The following is a 12,500-nucleotide window of genomic DNA, read 5'->3' as shown; positions in this document are numbered from 1 at the left end:
CGAGTGGAAAGCTAGCAGTGACAGAGTCGCACTACCCCAAGTCAAGGGATCTATTAGTCCTGTTTCGCCGTTATCCCAATTCGCCCCCATACCATTTTGGCGACATTTCTCAGGCCAAGTGTCATTTTACCACCATATCATGTACCATTAGCTCCACATCCCATTTTGGCGCAATCCCGTTTCGCCGTTAACCCATTTCGCCCCCATCCCATTTTTGCGACATTTTACAGGCCAAGTGTCATTTTACCACCATGTCATGTACCATTAGCTCCACGTCCCATTTTGGCGCAATCCCGTTTGGCCGTTAGCCCATTTCGCCCCCATTCCATTTTTGCGACATTTTACAGGCCAAGTGTCATTTTACCACCATGTCATGTACCATTAGCTCCACGTCCCATTTTGGCGCAATCCCGTTTGGCCGTTATCCCATTTTGCCCCCATCCCATTTTTGCGACATTTCATAGGCCATGTGTCATTTTACATGCCATTCTAAAGTGTCAAAACTCATTTCAGGAGGTTATTACATAAAATGCAACCTCCAGCGTGATTTTTTAGAAACAAACAGGTATTTGGGGACGATGTTTGCTGTACAGCAGTGAAATGGGGACGTCCAAAAGTGCAGAGCTCCCGCAGAGCTATATGAATGGTTTCATCACATACATGGCGCTAGGCGACATATGTTGTGAACAATTTTACAAATCACGTTTTTGCGCCCGATATTTTCTTGTCATCTCCAAAGTCAAGGGACAAACACGAAATTCCTTGACTTTTGGGGTAGCGCGACTCTGTTAATTTTAGGAATTAAAAAAAAAAAAATTCATTACTAGGATGTCCCATCGTTGGGAAATTCCGGTCGCTTCCTCCGAGTGGAAAGCTAGCAGTGACAGAGTCGCACTACCCCAAGTCAAGGGATCTATTAGTCCTGTTTCGCCGTTATCCCAATTCGCCCCCATCCCATTTTGGCGACATTTCTCAGGCCTAGTGTCATTTTACCACCATATCATGTACCAATAGCCCCACATCCCATTTTGGCGCAATCCCGTTTGGCCGTTAGCCCATTTCGCCCCCATCCCGGCGACATTTTACAGGCCAAGTGTCATTTTACCACCATGTCATGTACCATTAGCTCCACTTCCCATTTTGGCGCAATCCCGTTTCGCCGTTATCCCATTTTGCCCCCATCCCATTTTTGCGACATTTCATAGGCCATGTGTCTCTTTACCACCGTGTCAAACCACTAGCGCCACATTCCATTTTGTCGCCATGCCGTTTTGCCGTCATCCCATTTTGCCGCCATCTCTATTTCGCGACATTTTGGATTGTGGCAAAAATGGAATTTGGCGTAAACGGAATGTCTTCCTAGTTGAATAACGCAGTATAGTAGTTTAGTGAGGCTTGGCAAAAAGAATAAATAAAAAATGTGATGGCGGCCAAATGGGATGGTGTCAAAATGGGATGACGTGCTATTGTTATGACACGGTAGTAAAATGACGCTTGGCTTGTGAAATGTCGCGACAATGGGATGGGGGATAAATGGAATACGGTGAAACGGCATGGCGGCCAAATGGGATATGGTGTCAAAATGGGATGTCGCGCTATTGTTATGACATGTTAGTAAAATGCCCTGTCACGTAGTCTCAATCCAAATTGGAAATCCATAGCATCATCATTATAATCATCCTCATCTCATTAATCATCCAAAATTATAAATTTTATAAAATGACGCTTGGCTTGTGAAATGTCGCGAAAATGGGATAGGGAAAAAAATGGGACGGCGGCAAAATGGGATTGCACCAAAATGGGATGTGGATCAGCCACTAGATTTCCAATTTTAAAGTCTTAGGTATGACCCGGTGTGACGTTTTCATCTTTCGCCGTGTTGATATTTCGATTTTCGGCCTCGTTGATCTAGTATAAACTCTACACTGAACAAAAAAAACACCCTTCGATAGTACTGATGAGCGACCTTGTGTACCTTACATTCATGGGGCCAAATTTGTCCAACCAATTATTTTATTTAACTTAGAAATTTGATTCATCCTAAAATGTTTCCCTTCTTACTCAAGGGACGTAACCACTCGGTACACGTTTTCGAAGAATTCGATTTTGGGAGTGAAATCTATTTAATTTCACAACCAATTTTTTTCACATGCAAGAAACTGACATGCTTTTCGTCCATAAATAATTTCTCTTCTTAATTTTACCAGGAAACAACATTTCGGTCTCGAGTAAATATCGAGGGGGAAATATGTACACAGGCGAAAGATGAAATCGTGACACCGGCCGAGGTTCAAACCCACGACCTCCCGATCACGGGGCGGACGCCTTACCACTAAGCTAATCGTGCCGGTTTACCCTTGAGTGACAGACGGACAGACAAAAGAATATACAGACAGACCGTAATTAACACAAACACACACACTCAGCAGAGCAAAGCGGTATAACACACAAACTCAGCAGAGCAAGGCAGTATTACACACACAGACTCTGCAGAGCAACTAAGTCGGTGACACACAGACACAGTTATTTGGGGACGATGTTTGCTGTACAGCAGTGAAATGGGGACGTCCAAAAACCGATAGCTCTGCGCTGTGCTATGAATGGTTTCATCAGTTACATATGGCGCTAGGCGACATAAGAGTATTTCCAATCCAGTCAGTAGCTAGCATTCACGACCCTGACAACGGATGGTTTGAGTCTGATTTATGAGAATGAGAATGAGGGAGAGAGAGTTGTATTAAATTGAATTGAATTAAATTGAATTGAATTTATCTTTCTCTTAACACTGTAACAGAACAAGAAATGCTAAAATGGTTTTTTTCATCCCGCCCTCGCCCATTGAGTTGAAATAGAAGTTAACCACATTATGTTTGAAAATGTTCCAGTGCTTTATGTACAATAATGTTTCAATACAATCATAGTGTATTAACATTTTACCAGTATCAGCTGCAAAATAGAAGTAGTGCTTTACAAGTTTCGAAAGAGAAACAGCATGTAATGATACGTAAATGGTGTACAGCAGTGAATTGGGGACTGTTTCCCAAACAGCAGTCAGATGGGGTCTGGTTGTTGTACAGCAGTCATTTGGAGGCACAAGCTAAAACTGCTTCAGAGATGTGTGTTTTTCATTGGCTTTGATCTCCGCTGAGAGGGAGAGAGTCAGAAAGAGCGACATAGACAGATAGACAGAGACAGAGAGACAGACCGAGACAACAAAGGAGAGGTTAAGGACACCCCCTTACCCTTGAGTGACAGACGGACAGACAAAAGAATATACAGACAGACAGACCGTAATTAACACAAACACACTCAGCAGAGCAAAGCGGTATAACACAAACTCTGCAGCAAGGCAGTATTACACACACACACACACACTCTGCAGAGCAACTAAGTCGGTGACACACAGACACAGGTATTTGGGGACGATGTTTGCTGTACAGCAGTGAAATGGGGACGTCCAAAAACCGCAGAGCTATCGCTCTGCGCTGTGCTTGTTTGTTTGTTTGTTTGCTTCACGCCCAGCCGACCACGAAGGGCCATATCAGGGCGGTGCTGCTTTGACATATAACGTGCGCCACACACAAGACAGAAGTCGCAGCACAGGCTTCATGTCTTACCCAGTCACATTATTCTGACACCGGACCAACCAGTCCTAGCACTAACCCCATAATGCCAGACGCCAGGCGGAGCAGCCACTAGATTGCCAATTTTAAAGTCTTAGGTATGACCCGGCCGGGTTTCGAACCCACGACCTCCCGATCACGGGGCGGACGCCTTACCACTAGGCCACCGTGCCGGTATGGTTTGAGTCCTATTTATGAGAACGAGAATGAGGGAGAGATGATTGTATTGAATTGAATTGAATTAAATTGAATTGAATTGATCTTTATCTTAACACTGTAACAGAATAGGAAATGCTAAACTACTTTTTTTTTTCATCCCGCCCTCGCTCATTGAGGTGAAATAGAAGTTAACCACATTATGTTTGAAAATGTTTCCAGTGCATTATGTACAATAATGTTTTAATACAATCATAGAGTATTAACGTTTTACCAGAATCAGCTGCAAAATATAGTAGTAGTGCTTTACGAGTTTTGCAAGAGAAGCAGCATGTAATGATACGTAAATGTGATACAACAGCGATCAAAGTTCAAGTCTGAAGGTAGGCTCTGAGAAGTGTAACCAGTGCATGCAAATCCTTGGCGATATGATTTATCTCAATAAGGTACAGTGTTCGTCGCACATCCGCAGGCTCCTCAATAAATGCCAGTCGTTCTGATTCATCATAACTCATGTCTGCTTTGTCCCTGAATAACGTCCAGTACAATGTTTCAGCTTTGGTACAATCGTAGGTGAACATGAAGTCATCTGATTTTGCAAGCAGCTGTTTGGATGAAGCATTGTACACCATTCTAATCACTTTCTTTCGTGTTCTGGGGTTCGTAGTAATTTCTAAAGCAAGTGCTTTTACTTCCCCTAGACTGTACTCCCTTTCCAAAGCATCCTTTTCAGCTTTAGTCAACTGCTTTTCCACTGGTTCCTCTGTATCACTCTCTGACGTAAAATATCTGTCCTTGTCACTGTCAGTGGCCACGCATGTGGAGTCAACGGATTGCTGCAAGGCAGGTTCCGTCAGCTTGGATGGAATGTGGCTCCGTGATTCACGTGCTTCAATGTTCACAACACAGCTTGCCTCGCTGTCAATGCGTTCGCCGGCGTGTAGTCTCATTTTCTGTTTGTGCCTAACGTCGGGAACTTTGTCGTACGTGTTTGTGTGAATTATGCCTGATGTTGTGCTGGCATGATTTCGCAGATGATCGATCAGCTGTATCAACAGAAGAAACGCATACCTCTTTGCTGTTAAATTGTTGGGATCATTGTCTGTCACGTCTGAGCTGCGAAGGGGTTTTGTTTACGTTGCGTTGACTAGCTCGGCAAATGGCGGCCTGTTGGTTCTCTGTGCTGAGCAGTTGAAGTGTGACTGTGGCTCCTTCTCATTCTCCGGTGACTTTCCAGTACTTGACATAGTGGTCAGCTGGCAGGCCTGTCAAGGTAGCTTCCACAGCAGTTGGTAGTCCAACGACAGGCATTTTCTTCACTTGTTCAAGTAAATTGCTGGAGCGAAAAATGTGTGCTACCGGAGGGACAGATAGAGAGAGAGAGAGAGAGAGAGAGAGAGAGAGAGAGAGAGACAGAGAGAGAGAGAGAGAAAGAGAGAGAGAGAGACAATGACAATGACAATTCTTTATTTAACGAGGGTAGTAGATTAAGCAGTGGTCTGCTTTTTTACATCCAGCCCTCGCCCTAAAGAGGGACTAACTAAAAAAATGAAATAAAAAATACAAGATAAAAATTAGAAAATAGATAACTAAAATTCTACATTTTAACAGATAACTAAAGTGAAAACACATTATACATATGTACACAAAATGCATTACATTGAGGTAAATTGCGAGTTGATTGATGTGAATTAAGTGGTATAGTGCAGCTTGCACTTTCTCAACATCATGCTCTAATCCATACATTACATTTTAAAGAAAATCAATCAAACAAGCAAGACATTGCCAAGATCATCACACATCTAAATACATGTAGTGGTTGGTTTGTAAGTCCCTTCATTCGAAAAGGGTTTGTGTACATTATACCAATAAAGAGGAGAGGGGCATGTTTAATACAAAAATTGTATTTGTAATTGTAGAGAGAGAGAGAGAGAGTGAGAGTTGGGGTAATTAAATAAGAGAGAAAGACAGAGACAGAGTGAGAGAGACGGACAAACAGACGGACAGACATACGGACAGACAGTAACCTGCGAGAGAGAGGAAGACAGACAGATAGGCACACAGTCAAAAACCGGAAAAAAAATCATAGAAAGAGATAGAGATAAAAGACACAATTGCAACAGCTCTGCAGATTTCTTTCCTACGTGTTTGTTTAAAACAAATCTGACAGAAAAAGGAGAACAAAACAGAGAGAGAGTAGAAAAGAGAAAGTGTGTAAGAGAGAGAGAGAGAGAGAGAGAGAGAGAGAGAGAGAGAGAGAGAGAGAGAGAGAGGGGGGGGGGGGCGAGAGAGAGAACGGGAGAGAGAGATGACGATGATGATTTAACGTTGTTATACAATGAATAGGGTTAGAGGCTATCACGCAGCAAACTCTCCAAGAGAGGGAAATAAAGAGATATATCATCATCATCATCATCATCATCATCATCATCATCATCATCATCATCATCATCATCATCATCATCATCATCATCATCATCATCATCGACATCGGCATCGGTATTGGGATCAGCATCGTCACCTACATGTGTCTTTTCATGTTGTTTTTTTGTTTGTCGGCTTGTCTAGTCTGTCTGTCTCTGTCTCAGTCTCTGTGTCTGTCTGTCTGTCTGTCTGTCTGTCTGTCTGTCGGTCTGTCTGTCTGTCACGGGCTTGGGGTCTCTGTTTAATTTCGTCTGTTTTCCGTTGTTGCATCTTATTTGCATAACCATCTTCGATAATCATTTGGTCGAAATTTGCCAGGAATAAACCATCATTTGTAATACATTATGCTGACTGTAAGAGAGAGAGAGAGAGAGAGAGAGAGAGAGAGAGAGAGAGAGAGAGAGAGAGAGAGAGAGAGAGAGAGAGAGAGAGAGAGAGAGAGAGAGAGAGAGAAAGAGAGATGAAGAGAGCGAAAAAGAGAGAGAGATGGCGAGAGAGAGATGGGGAGAGAGAGAAGGGGAGAGAGAGAGAGAGAGAGAGATGAAGAGAGCGAAAAAGAGAGAGATGACGAGAGAGAGATGGGGAGAGAGAGAAGGGGAGAGAGAGAGAGAGAGAGAGAGAGAGAGAGAGAGAGACAGACAGACAAACAAACAAACAGACAGACAGACACACAGACACGCAGACAGACACCAAAGGTTGAGAATAGAGAGAAAACAAGAAAAGTGTGAAGCAGCCGTGCATATTTCTTTTTTGCATAATCCGTGAAAGTAACCTAAGAGAGAGAGAAGAACAGGCAGACAGGCAGGGATGTGTGTGTGTGTGTGTGTGTGTGTGTGTCTGTGTGTGTGTGTGTCTGTGTGTGTGTGTAGAGTGATTCAGACTAAACTACTGTACCGATCTTTGTGAAATTTGACAGGAGAGTTCCTGGGTATGATATCCCCGAACGTTTTTTTCATTTTTTTGATAAATGTCTTTGATGACGTCATATCCGGTTTTTCGTGAAAGTTGAGGCGGCACTGTCACGCCCTCATTTTTCAACCAAATTGGTTGAAATTTTGGTCAAGTAATGTTCGACAAAGCCCGGACTTCGGTATTACATTTCAGCTTGGTGGCTTAATTAAATTAAAAATTAATTAATGACTTTGGTCATTAAAAATCAGAAAAATGTAAAAAAAAAAAAAATTATAAAACGATCCACATTTACGTTCATCTTATTCTCCATTATTTGCTGATTCCAAAAACATATCAATATGTTATATTTGGATTAAAAACAAGCTCTGAAAATTAAAAATATAAAAATTAGTATCAAAATTAAATTTTCCAAATCAATTTAAAACACTTTCATCTTATTCCTTATCGGTTCTTGATTCCAACAACGTATAGATATGATATGTTTGGATTAAAAACACGCTCACAAAGTTAAAACGAATAGAGGTACAGAAAAGCGTGCTATCCTTCTCAGCGCAACTACTACCCCGCTCTTCTTGTCAATTTCACTGCCTTTGCCGTGAGCGGTGGCTGGCGATGCTACGAGTATACGGTCTTGCTGCGTTGCATTGCGTTCAGTTTCATTCTGTGAGTTCGACAGCTACTTGACTAAATGTTGTATTTTCGCCTTACGCGACTTGTTTTTGTTTTGTTTTAATAAACTGAGAGAGTAAGAAAAAGACAAAAAGAGAGACAGAGCTAGAAATACAGAGAGACAGACAGAGAGACGGACCGACCGACAGAATTAGTGCGAGATAGAGATAGAGAGACACACAAACAGGGACAGACAGACAGAGACCGACATTTTGAGAAGAATGAAGAGAAAACCAGCAGTATTATATGCATAGTCTTAAGCTGTGTTTCCATATCGCGACGCGATGGCAGCACGATAGTTGCGGCGAGGTGGCGGCAGCGTCAAAACCGATCGCAACAGTAATATCAAAGAACGCATGTTTCCATATGTGCGACGCGACGGATGCTTCATCTGGGGATTTAATCAAGTTTGAGTGAATCTTTCTTGAAGGTTTTTCTTTGTATTCATAAATTATGAGTAATCTAAGCTTAATTAGTTTGGACAACATTTTGGATGAAATTATTGCTGCTGCAGGAACATTGAATTGGCAAGTCTGTAACAGTAATCGTCTCTCTGACCCCCCCCCCCCCCCCCTTGCTTGCTGAAAAATAAAATTAACTCTCTTCCCGTCCTCTGTCACATCCTCTGATTCTTTTGCTGTATCTTTTCCTCTTTTTTTGGTAAAAATTGTATCTTGTCTGTCTTACATTTATAACAAGGGGATAAGCGATTCTCTGACCTTGACATAACGTGAAATAATAATTCCTATCTAGATGTACATATTTATAACCACATTTAATATAAGCTTAGCTTATTGTGTGGTTACAAATGTTTATATCGCATATATATGCAAGTTATCCAAAGAATGAAATTGTTTTGAGACCTATAGCACCGTTAGTTTGTCAGAACAGGAGGTGGTCCATATCAGGCAGTTGTCCATATTAGGCTATTTTCCCTTACGACCAGGGTGTGCTTATTGCGTGTCTTATGAGAAACAGACCGCGTGCAGAAACACACACATACTATGATGTGTTGTCGTATTATTTTTGCTTTGGTCAATCGTAGGACCCTATTCTGAGGTCTCAATATTTTCCCACGGTCTTCCCAACGCATGCGATGTCACTTTCCATTGAGCGTTTTTGCCACCATTTGGCAAGGAGTTATCAGCTGAGATAAAACGACTGTAAGTAGAACGCGAAAATCACACCTGGACTCGATCCGACCGACTGGTTCTTGTATACGCAAGAGCACTTGATAGTCTCTGCCGCGGATCATAAAATCGTATAATCTGCTGATTTTCGCATCCCGAATCTACTCAGCTTCGTCCCAATAGGCCCACTTAAAACATCACACGCGGAATTTAAATTAGCTAAGATGGACAACTGGACACCACATGTGAGAACCACGCACCAAGACATTGTCAGCATTGAGAGAATGTTTTCACGGAATTGTTTCACGATTCTGTGACACTGTTATATTGCGGGGTTATGATATTTTCTTCGTTTCTGATTTGAATTCATGTAAATGAAATCAAGTTAAAATTAAACACTATTGTTTTTTTAGAAACCAATGCGGACCCTGAAAGAAATAACGTTTCACTCAGATAAATTTTATCCAGCCTGTCACGTTTTTCATTTATACATTTTGACAGAAAAAAGAAAATAACAAAAGAAAAATTAACACATCTGTGTGGGATTAAAATCAAACGTCGATTTGTGTTACTAAAGTTACTGACCACCATGTGCATGCGAACATTTGCTGCCCCCCCCCCCCTCCACATCGTAATCGTATCGGCTCTGTCTCATTTTGCCCACCACCCCTCCACCTCTCCCCAGGACCCCCCCCCCCCACCTTCCTTTTCAGTAAATAGCCCTTCAGTCGGAGCGGCAGTTGTCGCCACGCATCAGACTTTTTTTGAATAATTATGTGCGGTTTTTAGTATCTCCTTTACAAAGCTGATCTGATAATTAACTATTTTTTTTTTTGCAAGCAAACGACAAATTCGCCTCAAAAAATGTTATTGACAGTGCATATAGAAAAGGTAGCAAAAAAACTTGCGGGGACAAAGTGGGCGAGGGAGAGCCTGGGTGGTCAAACGGGGGCCGTGCCATGCCATATGTCACCTGCTGGTTAAACGAAAGGTTTAAAGGAACAGATATCGCACACAATATTTTGATCTTTTGATCAGTCAACCATCAATTTTGTACATCAACCCCAACAGTGTTGTTGTCCAAAAATAAAAGAATTGCATTCTGTCCTCAAACTGAACGGTAGTTCAAAGTTAAAGGGATATTGACCAAAGTGCTTTTGAGGAACAATAAAACACTCTCCCCAAAATAAAGACGCAAAAAAACACCCCACACAAATAAATAAATAAAGAAAGAAGCAAAACAGATTTACAAGGAAATTAATTATGTTCATGGTATGCTAGCGCTGTTTTTATTTTATTGTATAATAAGCATGCTGATACCGGGATGCAGTATACGTTAAATGTAAATGATATAATGCTGACTATCTAAATGTGAATCAAAAAACAAGAAAGGTAGGTTTTTTAATTTTTTTTAATTTAAATGTGAACCAGAAAAGATGCATTTCTTTTAAATTGATGGCGCCGTCAAAAACAAAAACTAAATTCTTGGTTACAAAATCAAATGAATCTTAGTAGTCGATAGTTTAGTACTATTTGTCACTTTATTAGAGGTGGTTTGACTGAGTTGCCGACTTCTCCGCTTTAATTCCTTTTCAGTTTTATCTGTACACTCTTTGTTTTCATGCGATACGTGTAACACTTTTCCCGACCTCGCACATGATGGACAGCATTCATTGGAGCGATATGTTTTCACCGGGTTTTCGCAAAATTGTATTTCATGCCACGCTATTATCGATTACCTCAAATTAAAAAAGAAACAAAGAAAAACTCCGGACAAGCGCACAAGGTAGAACCAGCGGTCAGTGCATGGGACTGCAAAAGTGCACGTGTGCGTATGCGTGTGAATACATTTTTTTTTTAAACTAGTTAGTGTCAATATCGATCGAATGTCATTTCGATCACGTTTCAGTTTAGCGGACAAGCGTAATCGGATTCAACATACGCATACACACTCACATAGTCGGAAGAGTCGTCGAACAGGGAAAAAAATGACAAAGTAAAATATTGTAAATTGAAAAATGTTTGTGTAATTTTGCGATGAGACAGAGACAATCTGGGAAGGAAGTTTATACCCAAGTAATACTATCGAACGGGTTAGTCCGTAAGCTGCGGACAAATATTCTTACTCAAAGAGAAAAATGAAACAGGATTTTTTCAGTAAATGTAAGCTTACAGGGCTGCCGATGGGGAAAGACTGAACCACCTAAACAAATAGCAGTTCACATCGGTTGATGATTCTTCAGTCCCACAGAACTTCGGTCCATTAGGAAGTAGCCCTGTTGATTTGCTAGATTAACATCACATCGCTACCCGAACCGATTTTTATTGAAAATAAACACTTTTTTAAGCTCAGATATAATTTATCTGTAAGTTACATCACGTCTACAGTCGTTGACACAATCTAAAAACTCTATCAAATTACTCCGCCAAAGTTCCGACAAACTTACTACACATATATGCGTCGTCTGCATGTGTTGCGCGCGCAGTCCGGGGCGTGGCTTATTAAAAAAACAAAAAAACAAACCCGTATTAGTCTTTTTTTTTTAAGAGTTAAATTCAGATAGCACTTCATTTGGACAGCCTTGAGAAAACGGCCGTACAATACGTGTATATCTTCTTTTATCGAGAAGGAGATTAACAGCGGTGGGGTTTCAGTCATGCTTTCTAACGCCAGCTTCAATTTCAGATAATGTTAGGAGATTTCAAAATGCAAGGGGGTGGGGGTATAGAGTGGGGGGGGGGGGGGGGGTATTTTCTCTGAATCGTTTATAAGGAAGGAATGTGTTTTTTAGACCCCAATCGTCAATGTTGAAGGTCCGGTATTAAACCTTGCTCAGTGTCTGACAAAATTAGACTCAGTTTAAAATTACCCTTGACAATTTGTGCGTGAGACAGACTGATTGCCGAACGGAAAATGGAATCACTCATGTGGCGCAGTGAAGTGTAGCCAAGTACCTGCTATGTCCTTCAGCAGAAGTGGCGGAGTGCCTGTCATCTGTTTCTCATTTAGTGGCCTCACAGTGGCCGAAGATTGGATTTGATGTGACTTTTAGTACACACTTGTGAGCGTGATCTGGTAATTTCCCTTCGCTTGCGTCTGACTTTCCCGTCTTAAGCTAACATACGAGAACAAACATAATATGCAAAATTGCAAGGATCGACCTCCTTGCATGAAAAGTCAACAACACTTTGTTATTTTCTCATTGTATAGAAACCTAAAATGTGACAGCAGCCCACAGGGTTATCTGTGTTCGTACACACCGAAGTCTGTTCCTCGAAATCGTTCTGACAATTATGTTTTATGTTCAAAGATATGTTTAATTCAAATTCCAACGACAAAAAAAAAAGAGAGAGAGAGAGAGAGAGAGAGAGAGAGAGAGAGAGAGAGAGAGAGACAGACAAACAGACAGACAGAGAGAGAGACAGACAGACAGACAGATTAGACAGACAGAGAGACAGACAGACAGACAGAGTACGACAGACAGACACAGACAGACAAGACAGACAGAGAGAGACAGAATCAAATGTAAAGCGAACTGTTTAAAACTGTTGCGATAATTAATGTACAGTTCTGTAAAAATAAACT

The 12,500-nt window shown here is 41.4% G+C and overlaps 1 pseudogene; it reads left to right on the top strand.

Moving 5' to 3' along the window:
• Positions 1-12,500, top strand: part of LOC138978907 (heparanase-like) — a 36,857-nt pseudogene that overhangs the window by 10,650 nt on the left and 13,707 nt on the right.

This window comes from Littorina saxatilis, linkage group LG10, assembly GCF_037325665.1.
Source record: "Littorina saxatilis isolate snail1 linkage group LG10, US_GU_Lsax_2.0, whole genome shotgun sequence".
NCBI classification, from domain to species: Eukaryota; Metazoa; Mollusca; class Gastropoda; order Littorinimorpha; family Littorinidae; genus Littorina; species Littorina saxatilis.
Note: the sequence above shows the minus strand (reverse complement) of the source record. Positions and strands in the feature narration are given on the sequence as shown.